The 26,398-nt window shown below is 52.2% G+C and overlaps 1 pseudogene; it reads right to left on the bottom strand.

Moving 5' to 3' along the window:
• Positions 1–10,452: 10,452 nt before the first annotated feature.
• LOC125931027 (guanine nucleotide-binding protein G(I)/G(S)/G(O) subunit gamma-12-like) lies at positions 10,453–11,173 on the bottom strand (annotated as a pseudogene).
• Between the last annotated feature and the right edge of the window lie 15,225 nt (positions 11,174–26,398).

Raw genomic sequence — 26,398 nt, 5'->3', positions numbered from 1 at the left:
CCATCCATCCATCCATCCATCCGTCTATCCGTCCATCCATCCACCCATCCACCCATCCACCCATCCATCCATCCATCCATCCATCCATCCGTTTGTCCATCTGTCCATCCACCCACCCACCCACCCATCTGTCCATGTAGGTAGGTAGATATGTGGTGACCATCCTTATACCTACTGCCAGTCTCTACTTCCTGACGATTTTGGTCTGTGCTGTTGCAAACCATATGCATGTGAAAGAGAGCTCACCGGTGCTAAGTCTTTGGTTCCTGAAAACAAATTCTTAGATGTGCAGTTGCAGTGTTAGGGAATATGTTTGTGTAATTAAACTTAAATGCTTATTTTGAACAATTTCTGATTTCCGTTATCAAATTTTCCATCAGAACGCTTTACCAATTTACACCCCTATTTGTGTTTTATGAACATTCCTACACGCTAGAGCATTGTTTTTTTTAAAAATATATTATTTCTTTCCAATTACAGAAACAATATGTATTTATAAAAGAACTCATTTGTTCTTCCGTCTTAATGTCTCAGAGGGCCCAGGGCATGAAGGTGTTCAGCTCGCAGGTAGAAGCAGGTGGAGAAGGAAATGTCATCCACTGTGGGACATGGGTCCACGCACGGCTGGCTCTAGAGGGACTGGGGGGATCGCTGGCTGTGTGTGTCCCATTTTCGGGCTTTCTGGAAGAGTGCCCCGGACACTGAGGATCCTGGATAAAGGGACACTTGTATTTCATGAACCGTTTTCTTCCTGCAGGCACAGCAGAGACCCTGAGTTTAAAATATCAGTTCAGATTAACCAGACAGCTACAGAACCACCGGATTTTAGTCCCCGTATCGCATCCCTGATCTCATCTCGGCTTTCTTTCGATACCACCCAGGGGTGGTACAGATTGCAACGCAGCCCCGGTGAGTGTGATGATGGCCCTGCCAGCCGGGCTCTGTGTACACGGTGGCATCTTCATTTGAACCGTGTGGAAAACACTCAGTGACTTGTCTCAGGATTACATAACTGTAAATTTCGAAGTTGGGACTTTAAGCTGACACAGCTGCTTCTGTCTGGGGCTGAGGAGGCCGGCGGGCTGGGTACCGCCTGAGCAGAAGGAGGCGTTGCCATGGAATTTAGCGAGGCAGAATGCTGGCTTGAGGGCAGCATGGCTCTCAGGCACCGTAGTCAGTGAAAGGAAATTTACTGGCCCCACCAGGCGGCGAGTCCTACGTGTTTTGAGTGGATTGGTGACATAGGAACCTTCGAATCACTTGCACGGCGGGAAAATTGGCTGGAAGGAGAGACAGGGGAATGTAATTACGTGCTGAACCGGCCAGAGCTCCGCATTCCCTAGAACTGAAGTCTCTTCTCGCTCCGGTGGCACTTCTGTAAGATAAGAGGAAGGCGGCTTGAGTCAGATCAGCCTGCACACCCCTCTGTGTCGGCCCTCTTGTCTCGTGGCTGTTCCTCCAGTTTGCTTCCTACTTTTGAAGCAAGGGTGGTTCTCACCCTTGGCTGCACGTTAGAGCCGTCTGGGATTTGGCCGAGGTTGTGCCGGGGGCGCAACCAGATCAGACTGGCTGGGGGTGGGGCCCTGGCACCAGGGCGTTAGAAGCCCCCGAGGTGACTCCAGTCGGCAGCCAGGATGGAGGAAAACGGGTTCACATGTGTTTCCCTTTCATCCTCTCACTGCATCCCAGCAGAGTTGGTCGGGAGGTGAATCTGGGGGACAGAATCGCTGACGTGTTTCTATTATAAAAGTCTACGTGTGTAGCTACGAAAAATGTCACCCGCCAAGGTGATCTGACAATCTTTGGTCGATAGGGGGTTAATACTGGCGACGTCCCGGATGCTCTCGCCGCACTTGAAGAACGCTTGAAGAACGCGGGCTCACTTCCTGTATCTGGGATTTTCTCTGTTTTTGCCCACCTTGTGTTTTTCTCAGTTTTCTCTTTGTTAAGTGTTTCTTGTCCGGCATTTAAGCCCCTGTATTTGGCTTCCCTCCTCTTATCTATGTGTTTTTGTGAAGTGAGGTCCCGATTCCGCAGTGTATTGGCGAGTCCCGTCTTGCTCCTAAGCGTGATTTAGTAGAGTCTGCAAGCTTGCAAGTCGGGCTCTGAGATTCCGCGAAATGGGTCAGCGCCTCAGCCATCAATCCGCTGGTCACGGAGCTCCGGGGCCCCTTCTCGGGCCGCCCGGCCTGTGGGACGGGAGGCGTGTGCGGTCCTGCAGGGGCTGGGGCACCGCCGCTGCGGGGGCGGCCACGGGAGCATCCACGGAGCCTCCGTGACTCGGTAACTGAGGACATCGAGGGCTAAGAGAGGCCAAGAAACTTGTCCAAGTTCATAAATCAGCCAATTTTGTTCTTGAGAGTGGCTGTAATGAGGTATTGATGGCAGAAAGTCTCGAAATTGCACTGAAATGAGGTTTCTGGATTGCCCGTGGACTTCAATCACCTGGTCCACCTTTTTCTTGCTGTGGGGCAGGTATTCTGTGACTCTGTGTAATGATTCTTTGTGGAACGGGCTTCACTCAGAGAAGGCTGACAAAAATGAATAGCACAATGATGAATTTTACGTTTTTTATAGATCAAAAGCCAATTTTAGGTTTTGTTATTACTAAGCCCACGTGCTATCTCTAGCTCATTAGTAATGCATTTTTGCTCTAGTTTAAACCTCAGTCTGGAGAAGAATTTCGCTAAGTTGGAAACTTTAGGCTTGAAAACAGGAACATGAACAAGACAGAATCATGATTTACGAGGAAGAAGTCAGATTGCCTGAGGGGAAGATGGTAATGTAGAAATAAATTCGGAAGTGATTATTCATGTTGCAAAAGTGACTCTTGCCTTTTCTGGAGGATAATCTATCTGTGCTTCTTAGGCTGGGCTCCCTTGAATGTGGGGGGGGCACCAGAAGGAGGGAGTCCCACCTTTATTGGATGCTTACTGTCTCCAGGCTCTGCCCCACCTCAGCTCCTCCCTCCTCTCTGGTCCTCCAGCCCCCGGGAGCTCTCAGCCTCGCTGCTGGTCTTGAACACACCAAGTGTACGCCTGCCTCAGGGCCTTTGCACTTGTGTCTTTTCCATGTAAGAGTCCTCATCTCCTTACAGGCATGGTCTTTTCTCATTTCCTGTGGGCGTCTCCTGTTTACAGAGTGGCTTATCTGACACCTGCTCTATGTTTCCATCCCCTCCTGTGTTCCTACCTCAGAGAATGGCATCCCCAACCAACTGCACGAGCCTGAAGCCCAGGACTTACCCTCCTTGACACTTCTCATTGCTGATGCGTCACCAAGTTCTCTTCATCTCATTCTCAAAGGCCCTGTGAACCGCCATTACCCTAACTCTTCATGTCCCTGCCGACGCCCTGTGGCCTGTCCCCTAGCAGCTTTGCCCAGCTCTACCCTGATAGACCTTTGAATAAAAGAGATTGAGTTGTTGTACGTGGCTGCTATCATTTTCATCTCTGCACAACATCCCTTTGTGTGGATGTGCCACAGTTTGTGTATCCGTTCAGCACTGTGGACATTTGAGTTCTTTCTAGTCTCTTGATGATGTAAACTCTCCCTCTGTTAATACTTCTGTAGACTTCTCTTCAGGAGCGTGCACGGGGTTTCTCTGGGACATGTGCCCAGGAGTGGGCTTGTTGGCTTGTAGGACATCCAAACTCTGAACGTCACAACAAAATAGCAAATTGCTTTCCAAAGAGGTTGTGTCCATTTGTACTCTGTGACCCATTGGTCCACATGCTCTCTGAGCTCTGGTGTTATCAGCAGTCTTGATTTTTCTAGTCGAGTGGGGGCAAGATGGAATCTCGTGTGTTCTTGGTTTACACTGAGATAATTACTGAATATCTTTTCATATGTTTATTGGATTTTCTATATATATCTTCTGTAGTTCATAGTGACTTTATGTCTTCTTTCTTAATCCTGTGACTTTATTAAATTTTTTTTCATGTTTATTTATTTATTTTGAGAGAGAAAGAGAGAGACAGAGCACAAGCAGGGGAGGGGCAGAGAGAGAGAGAGAGAGAGAGAGAAAGGGAGAGGGAATCCCAAGCAGGCTCTGCACTGTCAACACAGAGCCTGATGTGGGGCTCGAACTCACGAACCATGAGATCATGACCTGAGCTGAGATCAAGAGCCACCCAGGTGCCCCGGTGACTTTAATGTATTTTAATTGCCTCATGGTGTTGACTCCACTCTCCAGCACAGGTGTTAAATTCAAGCGACAACAATGGCCATTTTGGTCATTACCTGGTTTTAAGGGAATGTCGCTTCTAGAGTCTTCCCATGAAGAGTATCCATGGTAGGTATTTCATACGTGGTCTTGACCAGGTTGGAGACGTTTCTCTCTGATCCTAGCTTGAGTGATGTTTGACCACATCTCTATTGAGATGACCATGTAATATTCTGATGATACGGTGGATGAATATTATGGACTGTCTAATATGAGAACACTCTTGCATTTCTGGAAGAAATCAGACTTGGCCAGGACATATTATGTTTTCCTATTCACAACCGGGTCTGGTTTACTAGTATTTTATTTAGGATTTGGGATATATGTTCAGGAACGCGGTTGGTCTTGCCTAATGAGACATGAAGTTTGTACTGGCTTCATGAGATGGGCATGGTCCCTCTCTTCATCCCCAGAAGGGCATTATATGAGAATGGACGGAATAACCTTTGTCTTGAAAGTTTTGGAGAACTCACTTGTAAAAACCCCTTGTTTTATGTTTAAGTGTGGAAAGTTCTTAAGTACTGCTTTCGTTTCTTTAATAGCGAGAAGATTCTTCAGGAATTCTATTTATTTTTGAGTTCTTGTCAGTTAGAAAGAATTTGTTCATCCAAGTTTTTGACTTTTGGCCACAAGTGATGCTTTTAATTACATCTGGCTTCGCGTCTCTATTCGTGAGAGGTATTCCTTGGTTGTGTCTTTGCCTTCTTCCCTTGTAAGTTTCTCCAGAAGTTTGCCTCCTCCTTTCCCAAAGAGACACATTTTCACCTTGTTGGTGGTCCCCGGGCTCCTGGAGGCTGAAGAGGGATTACTGGCTTTGGAGCAGAGGCCCCTGAGCCGTTAGGGGGATTGACGGGCCTGCTGGGTTTTCATCCCACAGACAGAGGGGGTCTGTGCTGGGCAGCTTGAAAGGGACAGCAGGAGACGGGATAAAAATGCTTCTGGTCACATGTGTGTCCCGCTAGTTCAACGTGCAGCTCGTTAGGACATCTCCACCAAACCACAGAATCACCGCAACGTGAGGTTGCCTCCAAGGGAAGCGGGTGCTGTGTGGGCAGCGATCTTACGGAGTGTCTGAACCAGGTGTGCCTTAGTCTGGAAACGCGAGCAGGTTCTTCAGAGTTTATGGTGGCATTTGCGGGGACGTGTAGTTACTTTACGGCAAGGTGTGAGGGAGTAAGTAGTTGACAGTCTTTCCCGAACATACTCCTTTGAGGCAAAGGCGAGGCTGAGACGGGGCCCGTGTGTCTTACGTGGCGTTTTATCTGTTCCATCAGTTGTAAGGTTCACGAAGTATTTTCTCCGCCTTCCCTGTTTCATTTCTCAAAGTGCTTTCACTGTTGTGTCCACGATCAAACCTCAGACCAGCACAGAGAGGAGGTCCCCAGTGGGGGGCCTACTTGGCGTAAGCATGCACAATTGGAACGTTTGTAACCCGTTAGCTACACGGAACCCAGTTTTCTTTAAGAAGTCTCCTGTCATTATCTCAGTCTGTAAGTGAGGAAGATTTGAAAGTCCTAACAGGTAACAGTGGGAGATGTTGAGTGGGGAGGACTGCAGAGGACGAAGTAGCTTGGGGTGTCCTGTGCCCCGAAAGGGCGCCTCTGGGTCCTCGTGCAGATTCTGTTCCCATTGCAAAGTCTTCTCCCTTCAAGGTTCCCCTGTGGCTCCTTGTATGGTTATTTGGAAGGATTCTTTGCCAGAAAACGTTAGGTGATCTGCAATTAGATTCTTCTTCCCCTTTCTTGGAATCTCATGTGTCCCAAACAGAATGTGTTGGCTATTATTTTGGGTTTGGGATTTCCCTTTTGAGCAATTCTTTATGCCTGGCAACTTTCAGAATAACACTCCCTAGACACACACACACACACACACACACACACACGATCTCTCTCATTATTGTGACGTCAAAAGTGGTCAGTATTTGACTACATCCTGCACTGACTTCCTTAGTGTTTCAGGCAACTGTCTCTCTCTCTGCTTTCTTTCTCTTTCTTTTTTCCTCTCTTTCCTCCCTCTGTCTCCATCCCTCTCCCTTTCTCTTTTTTCAGTAGACTAGCCTTTATGCCTACACTTACTGAAGACAGTCTCACTTGAAATACTGTCGATAGTGACTGCACATTATGACTTAATCTTGGGTGATGTTGCTAAATCTTTTGCTTCAAGGAAAACGTTAACTGATGTTACAATGCTAATAATAGAGGCTTGCCTCTCTTAAAAATAATTATAGATCAATAAATTATGGGGTGAATTAGAAAATAATTATAAAATAATTTACTGCAGTGCTCCTTTAAATATTGATGATAATTAATTTATAAGGCTTTCCCCCCCTCTTTTCGTAACTATTGAGTAAAACAACAGTCACGAAGGCAGGTGCTGTACTGGTGTTTACAAGGTGTGCCCGTCTGCCACGCTGTGCTGCCCCCGTCCTGCCGTGCAGAGGGGGATCTGGAGGGCTACTGCACCGGCTTTAACTTGCTGACATCTGGTGACCCCCTTTAGACCCTGGAAACGCAGAGCCGATGTGCTGTGTTGAGGTCCTAGAGAGCGGGAAAATGCAGACAGTGTCTGAGAGTAGGGAACCCGGCCTGGGGCAGAGTGGGGCGACGTGCAGCCAGAAATTTGTGCGAAGAATCTTTTTTAGAAGCCAGGACACCCCTGCTTCAAAGAAATCTAGTGATTTCTGTGGGAAAGTGAGGAGCAAGATTTTCCAGTCTGGAGTTTAGCATCCGCTGGCCTCCAGTGATGGAAGTGAGGAGAAGCCGACACGGGTGCGAGAGCGGGGCGAGAGCCTCCCACCAGACGAAGCTGCAAGCTTGTGCCCCTGCCGCTGGCCTCGTCCTCAGAAGGGCAGTCGCGCTCGTCCGCTTCACCTGGGGGATCTCTCTCACCGAAGGGGATCCCCGTGCACAGCTGCTTGCGTTCACAGGGCTTGTGCTACCACGGACCCTGTGCTCTGAGATTGTGCTACCATGGACCTTGTGCTCAGAGGAGTTGACCCCAGACGGCTGCCCCATGACCGGCAGAGAGGGACACACTGAGGTCTCTGGCACAGCAACCCAGGGGTGTGCTTCTGCGTTATGGGTACAATTTATACAGTAACTGGCACGATCGATGAGGTCTTCACACGTGGATTCAGAACTGGTGTTGAGGGCTGACTGGTGCTTAGCTGTTGGGTCTGTAGTGGGAGGGGTGGCTCCCTCAGAGGCTCCCAGAGGCTGAGCTCTTGCCGGGCACTGTTAACTTGCTTAAGTTGTCGAATTCCAAAACAGAAGTTGTCAGAAAAAGTGGTAATTATGTTTACTCCTAATACACCTCAAACTAAATCTAATTTTGTTTTGTTTTGTTTGTTACTCAGGTGAAATTCTCCTTATATAAAGTCAGTCACTGAGAAGTAATTCAGTGGCATTTGTATATTCACATTGGGGTACAACCATCACCTCCATGTAGTTCCAAAACATTTTCTTCACCCCAAAAGGAAACCCCAGACCCATTAGCGGTCACTCCGTGTTTCCTTCCTCCCAGACCCTGGAAACCAGCAGTCCGCTTTCTGTCCCGATGGGTGTACTGTTCTGGACGTTTCATACAGATGGACTCCTGCTGCGTGGGTCCCTTTGTGACTGGCTTCGCTCACGTGGCCCCGTTTTCCAGAGGCATCCACGCTTGGGCGTGTGCACTTCCTTTCCTTTTGTGGCTCAGCGCTACCCCGGCATGTGGACAGGGTATAGTGGCATCTGCTGGTGGGTGTCAGGTCATGCCCACCGTCCAGCTGCTGTGACTGATGCTGTTCAGAGCATATGTGTGCACGTGTCTGCGCTCAGTGTGTCCGGGTTGGTGGGTCACGTGGTAACTCTGTGCTTCGCCAGACCTTTCCTCAGCATCTCACATCCCCACCGGCAGTGGGCGACTTCCAGCTTGTCCATATCCCTTCTGAAGTTGCCCGTGTCCCAGGCTGGACCGTGGTCTGGCTGGAGTCAGGAGATGGGGAGCTTGGACCTGGGAGCTGCCTGGGGGGGGGGGGGGAGGTCAGGGACACCCCGAGCTCTGGCTGAGACTGTGGATCCCTTTCCACCGTGACATTCTGAAATCTGTAACCTCATCATCTAAGGGGTGGCCCCGAACACTGACGCTTGGGTCCCTTTCCTTGGTCCTCATTTCCATTCTTGAAGTTCTTGCAGCCATCCTGGCTCTTCCTCCACGTGCAGTAACTTTGGCAAGAATTTAGGGTCGGGTAAAAGGGGGTCAGAAGATTGATTCCCAGACTGATTGGTAATTCAGATCAAAAGCATTGATTGAGCACCCGCTCTGTTTGTGGACGTGGTTGACTTCACAGTTTCGGGGGAAAGGCCCCGCTGCCCCTTCCCGACCTGTGCTTCTGACCGTGGGGAGGCCCGCCCACCGGAGGCCACAGCTCGATGTTGAATTAAAGATGAGAGATGCACGGGTGTGGCCGGCAAAGAAGGAGGGACCCCTGCATCCAGCTGAAGGGGGTACGGCCTTCAGCGCGAGGTTCTGGGACCCTTCCTGGCGCCTGGCCCGGGCTGCCCCCACCTAGGTGCGCTGCACAGGTGGGGGTTCTGAGACAGGGGTCACGTCTACGGAGGCAGGGCCCCACCTTACACATGCTTGCAGCTCGCGCGTGGGGGTCGTATGCGGGGCGTTTGAGGGAGACAGAGGGGCCTTTGCAGAGTGCAGCCTGGCATGGATTTTGGGTTCTCCAGATGTGTTCGGAGGCTCATTCTCTCCCAGCTCCCCCTTACCTGTGAGGCAGGGCTGTACAGCAGATGCCACCAAGGTTGTTGGGGGGGAGGAGGGGACTGGGACTCTGCTGCTGGAGGTGGGGAGTAGCAGGTCGCTGTCTGCTGGGTGTGGCCCGCGTGTGGCCCCAGCCCGTGCCCCCTCCTGCCCTCCCGCACTTGTTCAGGGGGGCGCCCCGCGGCTGCCCCCAGGGCTCGCTGCCTAGCCACCCAGACGGGGACATCGTAGGCCGCAGACCTCAGACCTGGGTGCTTGGGGAGGCTCTGATGCGGGGTCCGTGGTGCCCTGGGCATGGCCTGTCCTCACACCTCCCTGGGGAGGCACGGGCTGCCGTACCGTCTGCTCTCTGCACGGGGGTAGCCACACGCGGCTGGACGGGCAGAAGGGCAGGTGGGCCTGGTGTGGGTTCTGGCCCTTCGGCCTCTGAGCCGAGCGGCTTTACCTTCCTCGCTTGGGTTTCCCTGTCTTCCAAGTGGAGGGAATGGTGGAATCTGCCTCGGAGTGTTTTCCTGGGAACTGAGAGCGTAGCAGTGAGGCAGCGACTGTAGTAGGCGTTCGTGGCCCCGGACACCGTTTGGAGCATCAGCCCGTAAGTCTACACAACGGCTCTTCTGTGGCCAAGGCGCATTGTGGAGGTGGGAAAATGACAATGGAACTCAAACCGTCAAAGTGGAGATACGAAGTCTCTGCAGAAATTCCAGAGTGGATGGTGTGGGAGGCCCCTACGCCCGCTCAGGGAAGCGGGAGAGACTGCAGAGGGGGTTTGTGAAGAAACGGCTTGAACGGGAGCCTGGAGGCAGCGCACTGTGATGGGGGGAGAGAATATTCTGGAAAGGCAGAACTCGAGGAGCACGTATGTTTAGGGGAGGATGCGGTGTGCCTGAAGCCCCCTCTCGCTCGCGTCTGGGTGTGGTCCTGGGCCGGGGGTGTGAGGTTGGTGGCAGCGTGTGCGTGGTGCCTCGGGGACGGTGACCTGGCAGCCGTTTGCATGAGAGGGCGCAGTCTGGAAGGAACCGGAAATGAGATCAGACGAGCAAAGTCAAGTCTTACGTGTTTAGCAATGGTTCTGTAAATGCAGTGACTCATGGCCATTAATGCGGTCAGCTCAGCGTGAGTGGCCGGCCGGACAGGCGGACGTCTCCGAGGTGGGGTGGGGTGGGCCTGGTGGCCGTGGAGCGGAGCTTGGGAGGGAAGCTTTCTTTTTTCTTTGAACTGGTGGCATGGAGAGAGAAATTTTAATAAGGAAATAAGCATCGATACGTGTACATACACAGGACGCCCCTCACCCATATACGCTGCACAGGTTGGCACAACCCTATCAAAAACATACCATGACATAAAGGTTTCAGTAAGTTGTTCTTGCCATTTTCACCCAGACGGGTACTTAGGTAGTTTAGCTCTTGATAGGACTGGGTTATTCATATATTTAAGAGTATATGGTCATGTTTTTTAAAATGGCTCAAGCCGGGGCGCCTGGGTGGCTCAGTCGGTTGAGCGTCCGACTTCGGCTCAGGTCACGATCTCGCGGTCCGTGAGTTCGAGCCCCGCGTGGGGCTCTGGGCTGATGGCTCGGAGCCTGGAGCCTGCTTCCGATTCTGTGTCTCCCTCTCTCTCTGCCCCTCCCCCGTTCATGCTCTGTCTCTCTCTGTCTGAAAAATAAATAAATGTTAAAAAAAAAAAAATTAAAAAAAAAATAAAATAAAATGGCTCAAGCCGACCTGTCTGAAGCAGTAAGCCAATAGGACGCCGTGGTCATCACGTGGAAAAGAAGATCATTATTCTGTATTAGGTCTGAAGGAGGTGTTTTGGAGAAAGGGCAGCTTGGGGCATCAAGAGTCGGAGTGAGTCATTCCAGGCTAGGGTACTGTGGTCACTAGGAGTGGTTACCAAGAGGCTGAAGGTAAATGTCCTCCAAGGAACTGCCCGTGACTGGCTTCGTGGCGGTCAGGCGAGGGACTGTTTCCGTGGTCCTCTGTAAGATGATGCAAGTTTTTTTTATCCTTGACAGGGTCTTCGAGGTTGGTGTCGGATCAGCACGGGGTCGCTCCTGGCGTGCTCCTCGCAGTAGGACACGGGGTCCGTGAATGCCTTTGACACCTTGATTCTCTCCCCGGGGGGTGGGGGCTCCATCCTCGGTGGCACAGTTCCCCGCGCCTGGGCGATGCTGCTGGTGCTCGCCGTTTCGCCCGACATCGTCAGGTGTTGCTTTTACCTGGAACCAGTAAGACTTCCTGGGCCCACCGTTTTCAGGTTGAAAGTGGCGGAACGAATCACCTGCGCCCGCCGTGGCGGGCCCACCCGCCTGCCGGTGCGGCCTCCCCCTCCGCCGCCAGGGACTCGGCGTCCCAGGGCTCCTCGGGAGGGGACTTTCCGTCACGCACATTTCCGTGTGGACGCGGTTCTGAGACGGTGCTGGTGTCCTGGGGAGGAGAGGTACTCGGCCGAGTTCTGTGCACTTTTATTTCCCTGATTATTTTGAATTTCCAAGTCAATTTTGGATCTGGGGTTCTCAATTTACCCTCTGGGAGGGGGACCCCGCTCCCTCAGGAACAGTATTTCAGTGAGGAAGCTCCCGTTCGTGGGGCGACTTCCCACGACAAAGAAATGTCGCTCGCATGTGCACTTGGGAAACGCTCTTAGGATTTAAAAATATATTGACACGGAAAGACTTGGCCGAGTGGCCGCGTTGCAAGAACTCAGTGTTGATATCAGCAGAATGTGATGTATTCCCTCCCAAAATAAGATCATTGGGGATAAGCTATGAATAATTTCCAAGTTTATTTTCACACGATATTTGTTTTTAGTAGCACGCTGGGACTTAACGTGATGACAGACAACTGTTGTGTTTTTCCGTTTCCCTCACTGGAGCTAACAAAGGGCACCAGACAGTCCCTTGGCTGGAACCTCCTTTCCCTCTGCCGGCACCAGGTGGCGCCGTGTTGCAGGTTCTTGAAACGTTAATTTATTATTTTAAAAATGGAATTCAGGAATTAGGGCTGCTGGTATTCTAGGTTCACTAGATTTTGGAGAGTGTTCCAAGTGGTGGGTAAGAGATTCATCAAAGACTGTATTTAAGATTTTTTCCCCCAGTCTCCATTCTCGTCTGTTAGAGTAGGAAAACTCTTTCTTCCCAAATCTTGATTTTCAGGAGAGGTGGGGAGAGAGTGTCCCTACACGTGGCTTGTGCGAAGCAAAATCTTGATGCTTTTGCACCACCACCTTCCCATTTTTCTGTTCTGTTCTCCCGTTCTACTTGTAGAAAAGTGATTTATTAAGGGTAAATTATACTAAAATGTGAGTGACTTATTTTTACTAGAGGAATGGATGCACAGAATAACATTTGGCACAGAAGATTGGAGTTTTAGCCCTCGGTGACAAACTGGTTTGGAAAACATGTTTAAGATTTACTTTTACCTCTAACCTTAGCAGTATTCTTTTTATCTGGACAGATAACAAAACCATACGTCGTTTAGTATGATGAATACATTTTGCTCAAGGCAAATTTGGTTTTCCTGGTTTTCACAAGAATATTAAAGCTAAGAACGGCCACTGTGGGTTTACAATTAACGAATAAATATTTTTGAAGCGTTGATTTGAAGTCTGAGAGGATCTGTGTACAAAATGGAACAGGAAAAGACGTCTGAATACCCAGGAACGCTGTAATTGATGTGTTTGAATCTTGAAAACACTATTTATCATTGTCGCTAATGCAGAGTAATATATACTGCCGACGCTTCAAAAGAACGGGGTGAATTCCGTTGTTGAAATTACAGTTCTATTGTGCATTCTGTCGGGTTATCCTTTATTTTTACAAAAATAGTCCTCCTGCTGAACATATATTTTGAGATTAAGAAGTGCCTATTCTTTCTCACAGGAGAATATTTCTCACCCCTCAGTTCTTAAAGCAGATGAGAGCTTTCGAAAGATGACTCTCGCGGCACGCAGGACGGAATGACTGAGGGAAGCGAGAGTTGGGAGAGAACTCCCTTCTCTTAGCCATTTATTTGGAGGGTACTTAATGAACACCTACTATGTGCCAGGCATTGTACCAGACAGCGGCGACATGGTGGTCAGTTCTAATGTTTATTTATTTTTGACAGAGAGACAGACAGCACGAGCAGGGGAGTGGCAGAGAGAGAGGGAGACAGAATCGGAAGCAGGCTCCAGGCTCCCAGCTGTCAGCACACCGCCCGACGTGGGGCTCGAACTCAGAAACCGTGGGATCATGACCTGAGCCAAAGTTGGACGCTTAGCCAACGGAGCCGCCCAGGTGCCCCAGTGGTCAGTTCTAAGTAAGGAGAGATGAAATCCTTCATGAGACGTTGGATGGCTGCATTAGGGGGCAGCAGGGACACAGGACGGGACAGACCCCAGAGATTCTGGAAGTGGACTTGCCAGAGTGTGGGGTGTCTTGAACGTGGAGCAGGGATGGGGATGAGCACATGACGGTCCCGCCGGTTCCTCCCTTCCCTGAGCACATGGGGAGCGGGCAGGCATGTGGACAGAGCCCTCCCGGGAGTCATTCGGAGTCTGTATTTGTTCCCGTCTCCACTCGTGCCCCCACTGGCCGTCCCGCATCCACATCTCCTCGTTCCACAGTCAGTTAAGGGGAGGAGCACTGTTAATTTTTTTCATGTTTATTTATTTTTGAGAGACAGAGCATGAGCAGGGAAAGGGTGGAGAGAGAGGGAGACACAGAATCCGAAGCAGGCTCCAGGCTCTGAGCTGTCAGCACACAGCCCGACGCGGGGCTCGAACCCATGAACCAGGGCTTGAACCTATGAACCGTGAGATCATGACCTGAGCCAAAGTTGGACACTTAACTGACTGAGCCACCCAGGCGCCCCTGATGGGAGGATTACTATTAATAATTTTTTAAACTGTAGCCAACCACTGAAAAACATACCCAGATACAATGGTGTTGGGTTTCCATGATGGGAACGGTACGTAAACGTCTATGTTTATTATGTTCACACGGAGGCCATGTCTTTAACGTGAAAAATCCTTAAAGCACAGTATCTGGTGCCTCTCTGTCCCCAGTCGCCGTGGAGTAGAGGCCTGCAGCTCTCAGAGGATGGGAAGGGAAATGACGCTTCCTGACTCAGTCATCCAAGTACTGGGCGAGTGTACTGAGTGTTTGCGCTGGGCTACGTCTTGCGCCGCATAATCCCTACCCTGCAGACTGTCCCCAGGCTGTGTGCCCGCCAGCTCTGTGACCTCGGGCATTCCCTGGTCCCTTAGTTCACACCTGTGACAAGGTATGTGAAGAACCCGGAGTCGTTCCTCTTTCACGTCAGTTCCCTTCGCCCGCAAGCAGGTGACGGGCTGGTAACTGGGACAAAAAACAAGTCACCATGAAAGAGGCACTCACTCCCCACCTGTCACAGTGAAAGCAGCTTCCGGAACGGGAATCCCAGTCGGGGCTCCACTTCTATTCTGCTTTATCCTTTTCTCAGGCCTCCTAGGACACGGGTGTGGGTTTGTAAAGCTTCTGACAGTGGGAGCCGAATGGCTCGTCCCGGCTCTGGGGGGCGGGCGGCGATGACTGATGTCAAGGAGGGCTGACTGTTTCTCAGTTACGTGCAGGGGAAGAAAGAACAGCCCACATCGCCGTGGAATTCGTTCCTCGTATGTTTACCGTGCGCTCGGGGGGTGTTTTCTTACGCGTGCAGGGAGAGATGCGGAGGGGCACCGTTGCACGTGCTGGCCGCTCCCCTGCGCTGACCTGTCCCCCTGCCTTGCTCTGGGCCTGACCACTGAATTCGGGTGCTGGGAACGGCTCTCTAGAGACGTATTACTGCACACACGTGGTCCTGTGACTCTCAGGAGGACAGAGTCTGCAGACTTCGGTCTGGTGCGTCTCGTCTACTGTCCACACCACCCGGAGACTGCGGGGAACGTGGCACACGGGGACGCGGGGGCTTCTCAGCAGACGGTCACCAGCCTTCTAGGAAGATGAGGCCAGGACGAGCTGTGCAGGGCGGTGCGCGGCAAGAGCGACCGGGGTCGTGCGGGAGGGGGCTGGCTGTGGACTTGCGTCATGCCGGCACCTGTGGAGCCGTGGGGCCTGACCCGGGCCATGCCGGCGACGGGGATGTGGGGCCTGACCCGGGCCACGCCGGCGACGGGGACGTGGGGCCTGACCCGGGCCGCGACGGGGACGTGGGGCGTGACCCGGGCCATGCCGGCGACGGGGACGTGGGGCCTGACCCGGGCCACGCCGGCGACGGGGACGTGGGGCGTGACCCGGGCCACGCCGGCGACGGGGACGTGGGGCGTGACCCGGGCCACGCCGGCGACGGGGACGTGGGGCATGATGGTGATGGGGCCGTGAGGTATGACATGGGCCACGTTGGTGACACCACGTTAGACGCGTCCCCTTTGCTGAGGGTGCTGCACAAAGAACCCCGGAGGCCCCTGGTCCCAGACGCCTCCCCTTCCTCATGCACTTATAGGCATCTGTGTGGTGCACTTGGCCGTGGGAAAGGGGCGAGCCCGTGGCTACCGAGGGCGTCTTCCCTGCCATCCTGCAGGGTCTCACCCTGGCCGGCAGAGCAGACTTTTGTCTGCCTGGATCTCTGGCGCAGGTGTGACTGCATGATGCGCAGCCGGCCCGGGGGGCGGGTTCGTGCAATGCCCCCCCCCCCCCCCCCCCCCGGGGACAGCCTGCACCAGCCAGTTGGTGGCAAGTGTGCTCCGTCTCCCTCAGCCCAACGCACCTTCTGGGGTGGCACTTCCTCTTCCACCTGCTTCCTTTGTGAGCTGGGAGGGGCCACAGGGCTGAGGACCGTCCCTGAGCCACGCGGCCCCTCTGTTCCGCCACCAGGGACCCCGGCTCCCCCAGCCTCCCGGCGCTCAGAGGATTCCAACCGTTCCCTGCGGGGAGCCCACTTCAACTCCTGAGCCACAAACAGCAGACACGCGAGCCACCCTCGCAAGGTATTTTCCCTGTGCCCTTCTCTTTCTCCCCCGGGTACGAAGTGCTCGCTTTAATGACTAATTTACAGTAGGAACTTGGAGGTGAGGCTGCTGCGACCCGCGTCTTGTACGCAAGGCGGCTGCATTTATTTGCCACAGCACGATTCCCTTCGGAGAGAAACGGCAGAGTTTTTGGTTTTTTGTTTTCAATATATTTGGAGATTTAGTCCATATAACGAGTCTCTTTCTGAATGGGCTTATAACACAGTGGTAGCTTTTGTCTCAGAGACGGTAGGAATAATAAAATGTAGTCACTACTAAATTATGTCATGGACTGCAGTAGATTTTTACCATTAATTGGATCTAGGCCCTCTGACCTTTTCACAGGAAGCAAACTAAAGGTATAATAATTTTTATAAAGATGAGCTTTCTGTACTTCCAGTAATTTTTTTTAAAACATTGAAAGAATTTCTGGACAATGAAAGAACTCTGGCTTTATTGTTCTTGAGATAAATAAAGCTTTGCGTTTCAAGGCTGTCACATGTGTTCTTTCTCTCCCTCTATATCTGCGGCCACCTCCTTCCCCGGGTGAAGATAATACGGGGGGGTGGGGGGTGGGGGGCGTGAATCAAAGGTAGCTCACATTCAGGAAAATCTAATTGAACCAAAATTATATTTCTACCAGTGTAGTTTTTAAAATGAACTTATTCAGACTCTTCCCCAAAATAACAAGCCAAATAGGAACTAAACCAACATTTGACAAACATAAATGTACATATTCAGTGGTATTTTTTTCTTTGAAACTAAATACTTTCTATTAAGATTTATAAAACTCTGAAACCAAGATTCTGAAAGCAGGCTAACGCATTGAAACTCTTTGGTGGACTTTCAAGGTGAAATAGCTTGGCGTAAGCAGGGGTATTTGGTCTGAGCTCATTTATTGCAGATTCCAGTTTGCTCTTTTGTTTTTCTTTCTTTTTGAATTCCATCTGTTTTGCATGGTCTTTGCTGTGCATTCTGGTCAGGCCGCGCTGACGCCCATGAGCTGCACTAAACACCGCTTTTATCGTTTTCCAAATGATGTTTGTGAGTCACTTGGTAGAACTGACCAAATCCAAGGGCTGATCCCCACTCGCCATTAACACGATACTGAGACGGGCTGACTTTTCTGAGCTTAAAAGCATGATGAGCTGGTCAGACGCTAGGTTTGTAAGAAGTGCTTGGGAGCCATTGGTTGATGGTTTAACGCCAGAGAATGTGTGAAAGAAAAGAAGAATCCATATTTGTGGCTGAGTTCCTCTGCTTCGCCATCAGTGGGACTGGCGTTCCCGAGGCCCCGGCCACCTCGAGGATCCCAGCCATCCCAGGCTGGAACATATGAAGAGTTTTCAAGGCACCTACGCGGCATCTGGCGCTTGAGGAGTGGGAACGTCCTGGCAGAGCTGATCAGATCATTGTGCACTTCTCTTTTGTGTTTATAAACTTAACGGAAATAACCAAACAATCTCACCTTTAGATGTGAAAGCACTGCCTTGAGATAACGGTATCGATTTTCTCACTTAGGACTCTTGCACAGAAGTTTAGAACTAATCATCTTGTTTTGCAGTTAACTCATCTGCAAAATGTCTTTGTCTATGTGCATGCACTTAGACACACGTATTTTTATGAAATGATTTCAAAGACAAAAATTCATCTTTTTATATTCCTCACTTGTGCAGCCGTGGAGAGATAATTAACAACATCTATGAAGTAGTTTGTAAGTAAAGACACGAGATAAGCAATTAGTCATACTTTTACCGAACCGTCAAAGGTGGTTTGTAAGTGAGGTCAGCAAGACGCTAACTACATGGTTGAATGCGTTATTTGAAGTAAAGATGTGTGATCTTTGAGTGAAGTTATTAATGATGTGACAAAAATCTTGAAAAACACTCGTTCCAATGGGGAACCAGAGTCAAGGCTTTGTACTGACACGTTAGCCGCGGGGAAGCAGCTCTGGGGAATAGAGCATTATGCTTGCAGATATTTGCCGGAACGGTACAGAGGAGGAGAAGCGATCACTCTGTTCATCTGCTCAGACTTTTTGGCTAGAAGTTTGTCATGATAATGTGTTACACAGCCAGTGGATTTCTGACGGGCTCAGAACTTTCTTTCCCTCGGTCCGCTAAATTTAATCAGCACAGATACAGATTGTGCTAGTGAATTGTCAAAAGCTTTCATCTGGTGGTAAATCTTGTTCTGCCGCTCCAGTAACACAGGTGGCGTGATGGAGAAGAGGGTGGTCGGGTGCGTGAGCCCGGCTGAAAGGCCCAGGCAGAGTCAGGACGACTTAGCCAAGGCCATGGATGGGGAGGGGAGACACACAGGGCAAACAAGAATTTATTCCAAAAATCCGAGTGTTCTTACAGAGTATTCTAGCTCCTGCATTTCCCCCAAGTAAATACACTTAGGGTAGACTGCAAAAGAGGAAGTATCCCTGTCAACAAAGAGAAGGCCTTCTCTCGGTGGGGGTGGCGGTGATGCTAAACTCCATCGTGAGTCACGGACGACACGCGTCTTAGTCCCCGGGACTGACCTCAGGGAGGAGACCCTGCCTCTCCTTCCCTCTTCCCTCCAGTGTCTCCAGGCTGGGGGACCGAGGCGCCAGCCAATGGTGGCTGCCCATGTGTTCTCACATAATCAGGTTATACAGGCAATGAGAGCTTTTCTGCCTTGAGAAGAATTGGAGAGAAATGTGTTTTCTAGAGGATTTGGCAGGAAGCGTTCTGCTGTTGCTTCCAGTTTACCGCACAGGAACCATTTATTAGCACAACAGATCTGCATTGATCGTGAGCCATTAGAACCTGCCTCATTTTCTCTGTTTCCAAATTTACTTTGTTTGCCCGGACCTTCCTGGTGCTCCTGACAATTAGCCAGCTGGTGTTTTATTCCCCATCACTTGAGTTTTAAAATTTTTTTTCAGTGTTTATTTTTGAGAGAGAGAGGGAGGGAGGGAGGGAGAGAGAGAGAGAGAGAGAGAGAGAAAACAAGTGGGGGAGGGGCAGAGAGAGGGGGACACACAGAATCCAAAGCAGGCTCCAGGCTCTGAGTTGTCAGCACAGAGCCTGACACAGGGCTTGAACTTGTGAACCGTGAGATCGTGACCCGAGCCAAAGTCGTACGCTCGACTGACTGAGCCACCCAGGTACCCCTGTTCCCCATCACTTTAGAACAAAGCATGGGAAGGCAGAATATCCAGAAATGATCCCTTTCTGGGCACAACAGCACGACTCTTTTGTATTTTTTGCAACACACAGTGCTCCCTGAAGCTACGGTCTTTCCCCTGTTGTCTGTGCGAAGCTGTGTCTGTCCTGTGTGATCTGTAAAAACCGAGTGGTCTTTGACAGCCGCCAGTGACCGAGGCCGCCCCGGCTGCCGCTGCGCCAGTTCAGACAGTTAACGCCAGGAAGACAACAGCCTCGGTTTGCAGGGAGATAATTGGAACTTGTTCTGAGCAAAAGGAAATCAAGTATTTTAAGTGGCCGGCGGGCCAGGGGACTCAGGTACCCCGTGACATCTGATAGGTGGGGTCGTCGCCCGTGTTGACAGCTGAGGTTTAGGAGAAAATGCTGCCCGGTAAAGAATGCTCTTCTCTTCCAAAACATCCAGCTATTTGTTTGAATATTATCGGCTTCTCAAGAGGGGTTTTCACTCGTGTGTGGAGCTTCAAATGTGCATTTCTTCCTTGCGGCTTGCGGAAGAAGCCAGAGTTGGAAACTTTATCACAGAAATAACCTACAGGGGAACGTCAAGTGAAGATGTTGTTCTTACAGCTGCTTCTTGATGTGACATTTGTCAAAGCCTCTTTAACACACGCACGTGTATGCATTTGTGATACAGTCGTGGCGATGGAGATGTGTGTGGTAAACGTCAATGATAGGATGACATTGTCGTAAAGCCACTTTCTGCCTAATTCTTTATGTTTTTGTGCTTTACGTACACATTGGCCATAGGGATTTCTTTTTAACAGCATTACCTTCAGACAAAGGAAAACGATATATAAGGAATCAATTTTAGAAAAAGCTAGTATTTTATTTACTTTTTAGTGTTTATTTTTTGGGAGAGTGCAAGTGGGGAAGGGACAGGAGAGGGGGACAGAGGATCTGAAGCAGGCTCTGTGCCGATGGCAGAGCCCAGTGTAGGGCTCTAACTCATGAACCACGAGATCGTGACCTGAGCTGGAGTTGGATGCTTAACCGACTGAGCCACCCAGGTCCCCCAAAAGCTAATATTTTATTTTTTTTTAATTTATTTTATTTTATTTAAAAAAAAAATTTTTTTTTAACGTTTATTTATTTTTCAGACAGAGAGAGGCACAGCATGAACAGGGGAGGGGCAGAGAGAGAGGGAAATACAGAATCGGAAGCAGGCTCCAGGCTCTGAGCCATCAGCCCAGAGCCCGACGCGGGGCTTGAACCCGCGGACCGCGAGATCGTGACCTGAGCCGAAGTCGGACGCTTAACCGACTGAGCCACCCAGGCGCCCCAAAAGCTAATATTTTAAAAGAAAACACTCTTTCTGTCTCTGACATAATTAAACTTGACTCATCCATTCATTCATTCGCTCACTTGCTCAACAGATGTTAAGAGTTAGGAATTGACCTAACTGTGCCTGCTGTGTGCCAGGCACTGTTATGGATATTTAGGGTAAAAGAGGAGATATCTGTCCCTAATAGAACTTCTAGTCTTATTTCAGGAGAGAGAGAGAGAATAAATAAGCCGGTAAGTAGTCCCTGCTGTGTCAGATGGTGGTAAGTGCGGGGGGAACGAGGCCACAGAGGGTTGTGCCAGTCGCGGGTGGGGTGTGCAGAGAAGGGACCACAGGCAGCCTGTGCCAGGGGACAGCGTCTCGGAGACTGGTCGGGAGCCACCGCAGGGTTGCAAGCGCAGGAGCGGCGGGTCTGATCCGCGTCTGAAAACCAGTGCTCTGGCTTCTCTTTTTTCTACTGTGGTAAAATAGGAGTCAGAGAACCTGTCCCTGTTTAATCGTCTTGAAGTGAACCCTGGCACCGAGCACATTCCCTTTGTGCCACCATCGCCGCCACCATGGCCAGGACCCTCTCCATCTCGTCAACCCTCTCCATCTGTCCCCGTTAACCCCCGACTTCCCCTCCCCCAGCGCCCAGCACCCACCCTCTACTGTCTCTGTGGATGTGACGTATCCAGGGGCCCCGTAAGTCCCACGGCGCTCGCCCCTTCGTGACCGCCTTATCTCAGTGAACACAGCGTCCTCAAGGCCGGTCCACGTGGTAACCAACGTCAGGATGTCAGGTGTCAGGATGTCCTTCCTCTTTAAGCCTGAATAATATTCTGTCCCACAGATAAACAACGTGTGTCTCGGCAACCACATGTGTTTGTCGGCGCACCTGTGGATGGCCCTCTGCCTTCTTTCCACCTCCCGGCCGCCAGGAGCGGTGCCGCGGTGAGCGTGGGAAGCACGTGTCGGAGCCCTGCCCGCTCCGTGGACTCCCGCGTGGGACGCAGTTCCGTGTTTAGCCCTGTGCGGGGCCGTCCGCGGCTCCCACCGCACCGGCACCACCACCCGGCGGCCCGCCAGTGGCGCAGCGTTCTGGCGGCTCTGCGTCCCCGCCGACACCGGCGCTTTTTTCTTTTCTGTAACGGGCCTTCTGTTCGAAACAAGATGGCGGGGCCCCGGCGGAAGCGCAGGGGGACCGGTGGGCGTGGCCGAGGCCGTGGGCGTGGCTAGGGTGTGGCTAGGGTGAGGCTGAGGCCGGGGGCGTGGCCGTGACGGGCCGCACGGTACTGTGGCCGGTGTGCCCTGCGGAAGGCGCCGCACGCTTTGCCGGCGGAAGGGGGGTTGGGCACGAGAGCCGGATGCGGAGGAGGATCCAGTGTCTGTGGCCGGCACAGCCGGCAGGGCGGCGCTGCTCTGCTGAGGCGGGTGCGGGACGGGTGCCGGTTTGCGGGTGTAGATCCAGCATCGGTCTTGTCTGTTCGTAGACGGGACTAGGACGGCTGTGCCGTGATTGGTGCATTCTGGTACAATCCTGACCCTGTCCTGGGACGGCAGGACGCAGCAGGGGCATGCTGGGCTTGTCCCTCAGCAGTGGTCGGAACAAAACTTGGGAGAATCTTTGCATGTGTTCCCCCCCTCCCCGCAGCTGCGCGGTTCACCTCCCTGTGCCGCCCTCCCCCTACACCCCCGTCAAGCTCTTCCATGTCCCCAGGTAACACCCTGCTTCCCAGGGCGGGGTGCCTGCGGCGGGGGGTGCCCCCTGGATGCGCTCCTGTCTCCGGTGGTACCCATTTGTGCCCGACGCCTCAACACCCGGCCAGTGGCCACTGAGAGTGGATTGTCCGAGCTCTGATGAAGCCAAGGATGTGACGTGCTGTCCTTTCCTGTTTATCTGCAGTCGGAGACCGTTGGTGTGGGAATCATGGGGACGCGGCGCAGGGCCGCTGCTTTTCCCGCCCGGTGGCCCTGCAACCCTGCATCTCCCCACACGTCCTCTCCCACCCTGGCTGTAGATGTTTTCCTGTTTTGTTGTATTTATTTTATTTATTTTAATGTTTACTTATTTTCGAGAGAGAGAAGAGGGGAGGGGCAGAGAGGGAGAGGGAGAGGGAGAAAGGATCCCAACAGGCTCCAAGCTGTCTACACAGAGCCTGACACGGGGCTCGAACTCACAAACTGTGAGATCATGACCTGGGCCAAAGTCAGACGCTCAACCCACGGAGCCACCCAGGCGCCCCTGGCTGTTTTCCTGTTTTAGATTACCTTCTCCACCTACCCCACGTCACTGCCACCTGCTGTATCTGTTGGGTCACCCAGGAGCCTTCCAGGACCTGCCTCCGGGAGGTCTCGTCCCTGCAGCCAGTGTTGATTCCCCCTTGTCTGGACCCTCATAGCACTGTGTGTTCCCTGTTTCAAGCCATTTGGGCACTTGCTTGGATTTCTTTGTGGGAATGCCTTGCTTCTCAATGCGACATGCAGAGTGTCTGGGGACAGGAGCAGTTTCTGTGATTTGTTCTGGTTCCCTCTCATTTTCTGACCCAGCGGTGGATGGACTAGGACGTGCTCAGCAGACACTTGTGGAGAGGATGTGTCGTGTGTGTCACACACTGGAGTGTCTCGATTTTTCCTTCACGTAAATGTGTGGTTTATTAGGAGAGAAGTAATACAGGAAGCAAGGCCCCTCGTGTGACACAGCCTGCCACTTCTGGGGACGGCGGCCCATCCTTCTCCAAGTGCTGCAATCTGACGTGAGTCCGGGGGTTTGGATCTGAAGACGAACAGCTCGTGCCACAATGCTTGAACTTGGCCACAGGCTCACGTGCAAATCCGGCCGTGACCTTGACCTAGGAGAGGTCTCTGCACCGAGGGGCGTGTGTGAACACGCTTTGTCCCAGGTGCGTTGAACACATGCCCGTGCGTCAGGTGCCCTGTGTTCAGGAGGGCCCCGGACGTCTCTATGCGGGACGCACCTCTCCCACCGTGGACGGCGCGTCCACACCACCTGTCCGGGAAAACTGCTCTCCAGGCCCCCGGCAGCGTCGTGCTGCTTCTTCCTGGGGCCCGAACCTGCTGTGTTGGATCTCAGAGTTGTAGTTCAGAGCCATTGGCTTTTGTTGGGCTGACAGCATTCAGTCAGCTGGAAGACAGTCTGAAAGCTTGATGGGCCGAATTCTTCATGCACTTTCATTATGTCCTAAGTCCTCGACGGTGGAGAAGGCAAGGCGGTCTCCACACCTTTCTCGGTCCCAGGACCCCACACTCTCGGCCTGGAGCTTGGCAGGTAGACGTGCCTGGGTGGTTACCAGGGCAGGCCAGTATTCAGTAAGAATGTCTTCCGAATGTCTTCCAGTCTTCTGGAAATTCTATACACCAACAGTAACCTGCCAGGGATCAGGTTACAAGCCAAAAGTCACCCTATGAGGGCGAACAGAGTTCTCAAAAGTCTTACTTAGTAACCTCTCTGCACAAAGCTGTTTTTTTTCCTAAGTGAGAAGCAAAACCAGAATTCTAACTCCGCGTTAAACCTAAGCAAACAGTGGTGAACACCGTGGATTATGCGGCTGTAACTGGAGATAGGCCCAACCCTGAGCAAACGGTGCTCTTTGATGCTGTCCCCTCCCTCGCCCCGCCCGCCGGGTCCTTGCCCTCGCCGTCATCCGGGGGGACTTCAAAGCCGCGCCTGCACCTCCAGCTCAGCCCCGCCCCGACCCGAGGTGCGGGCGGAGCCTTGCAAGGAGCCCACATTCACAGCTCGAGACGCGGTGGCAATTTGTTCTTGCTGCCGTCGACTTTGAACTCCGTATCTCAGATTTCTCTCTGTGTCACTGGCTTTGAACTTCCATTCGTCAGTGCCTGAATTATCTCTTTACAAGCGCGCCCTGATACTTGCCAGGGGGCCTCACGAATTCCAATCCCTCACCTGCCTGGACTGAGCCCGAACCTACTGCTTGAATCCTCACCTGTCCCGGTCACACTACATAAAGACCTTAGATCTCGGATGTGTTTGGGACACTTACTAACGGCCTTCCCGCGTCTTCGGTTGAAGACTGAGGGCTAGGGCAGCAGCAGGGAGGGCTATTTAGCAGCTCAGACACCCCCTCCCCACCCCAGGGCCTGTGCCCCTGTTCCCTGTCCCTTTCTTTCCCCGACCATCCTCCTATCCGACAAGTCAGTGCCGACCATGGCTTCCAGACCTGGGAACACTCCCTGAATAGCAGACGCGTCTCCAGGGGCTGTGGGTGCCCACGGGGTTCCACGACAGAAACAATCTGGGTGGCTTTCAGCCTTTTTCAGGTCGCAGGCACACAGGGAGTGCCTGTCCCTCCCTTATGAAATGTAAAACCAGATTTGAGTACGAGGGAGGGTCTGCAAACACAGACCGACCGAGAGCTTTCCTTACCAAGATGAGAAAAATAAACACAGTTGCAACTTGTAAAGGAAACCGAAATGGACAGCTATCTAGATTTGTTTTTCCTGCTAATCCCAGAAATTTTACTTGAAAATCAAGATGTAATCACCATCATAGAATGCTTGAGTGAGATCTGGTGCTACCCCGATCTTAAAGGTGAGGACACAGAGGCCCTAAGGTTCAGCACCAAGGGCAGACTTTGTGAGGACAGCATGCGTGCAAACGGGCCGTTTTCTTGCTTAAAACTCTTCTCCACCTCTCCCAAACCTGTCCCATTCTTCACTTCAAGCTCAGACTTTTTCATGAAATCTTTCGGAAGCGCTTCCTCTCCTTCCTCTGAAGGCATGTGGTGTCTCTGTGTGTTATTACTGGAGATGGGGTTTTCTCATTTTTCTAACTATGTTATAGGCACCCAGAAAAACATCTTTATACCTACGACAGTGCCCATAAATACCTGTTGGGTGATTGGTTCTGTAAACGGAGACTTACTTCATTGTCATTCTGCTGGGGCTGTGGGGTCTGGCGTCAGGGTGGAGGTGGTGAGTCACGGGGTCCCCGGGACGTGTCTGTCTGTGGACAGACCCAGTGGCAGCCGGGGCCGGAATTTGGGCAGGCAGTTCCTGAAAAGAAGGACAACTTTCACGGCCACAGTCACGAGGCAGGGGCTGGCAGTTGGCCTCAGCATTCATGGGCTTGGACACAAGGAAAGGGCACAGTTGCAAAGAGCCAGGATGGGCATATCAAGGGGCTGTGAGGAGCAGGGCCACCATCATCTCGATGACGGGGCTGAAGACAAACCCAGGGTTGAGGGCCAGCCCATGTGAGTGTGACACGGTGGGATCCGGGATGATGAGCTCGCGGATCATTGCGGATCATACGTTTACAGTTTTCTGATTCTTCTGCTTCCTGATCCTGTAATTTCAGGCCTTCAGATCTTAGCGGACGTCTCTTTCCTGAAAGCCCTGCATCCTCGGGGTAAAATGTTAGAGCAACACGGACATTCTCCATGTCTTCTGTACCCCTCTGCATTTCCAGGCCACCAAACAGACTCTGGGCTGATGGCCTGCGGCTCTGTGGGCCCGAGGTCCTGGGGGGAGGGCCCTGCCTCACCCTTTCCATAGCCGCCCTGCCCCGCCCCCCCCTCCGGTGTCACTCCAGAGGCCTCTCCGCTGAGGGTGTGAGCAGCCAGCTGCCCTCCTCTGCTGAGGACACCCAGGCCTTGAAAGAGTCAGGGGCTTGTCCGGGACCCCAACTCACGCTTTCTGATGTCAGCGACCCGTATCTATGCCCGACTGCACCTTCCTGCTGGTGCTTCTCTGCCATGCTTTCTTCACCCTTGTTGCCAGAGGCCCCCGCCCCTCCCCTCCCCCAGCCTCTCCCCTCCCCCAGCCTCTCCCCTCCCCCAGCCTCCTCCCTCCCCTCTCCCACCCCACCCTCTCCCCTCTCACTCTCCTCCTCCAGCCTCTCCCCCCTCAGCCTCCTCCCTCCCCTCTACCTCCCCACCCTCTCCCCTCCCACTCTCCTCCTCCAGCCTCTCCCCCCCTCCCCCAGCCTCCTCCCTCCCCTCTCCCTCCCCACCC

This window comes from Panthera uncia, chromosome A2 (assembly GCF_023721935.1).
Source record: "Panthera uncia isolate 11264 chromosome A2, Puncia_PCG_1.0, whole genome shotgun sequence".
NCBI lineage: Eukaryota > Metazoa > Chordata > Mammalia > Carnivora > Felidae > Panthera > Panthera uncia.
Note: the sequence above shows the minus strand (reverse complement) of the source record. Positions and strands in the feature narration are given on the sequence as shown.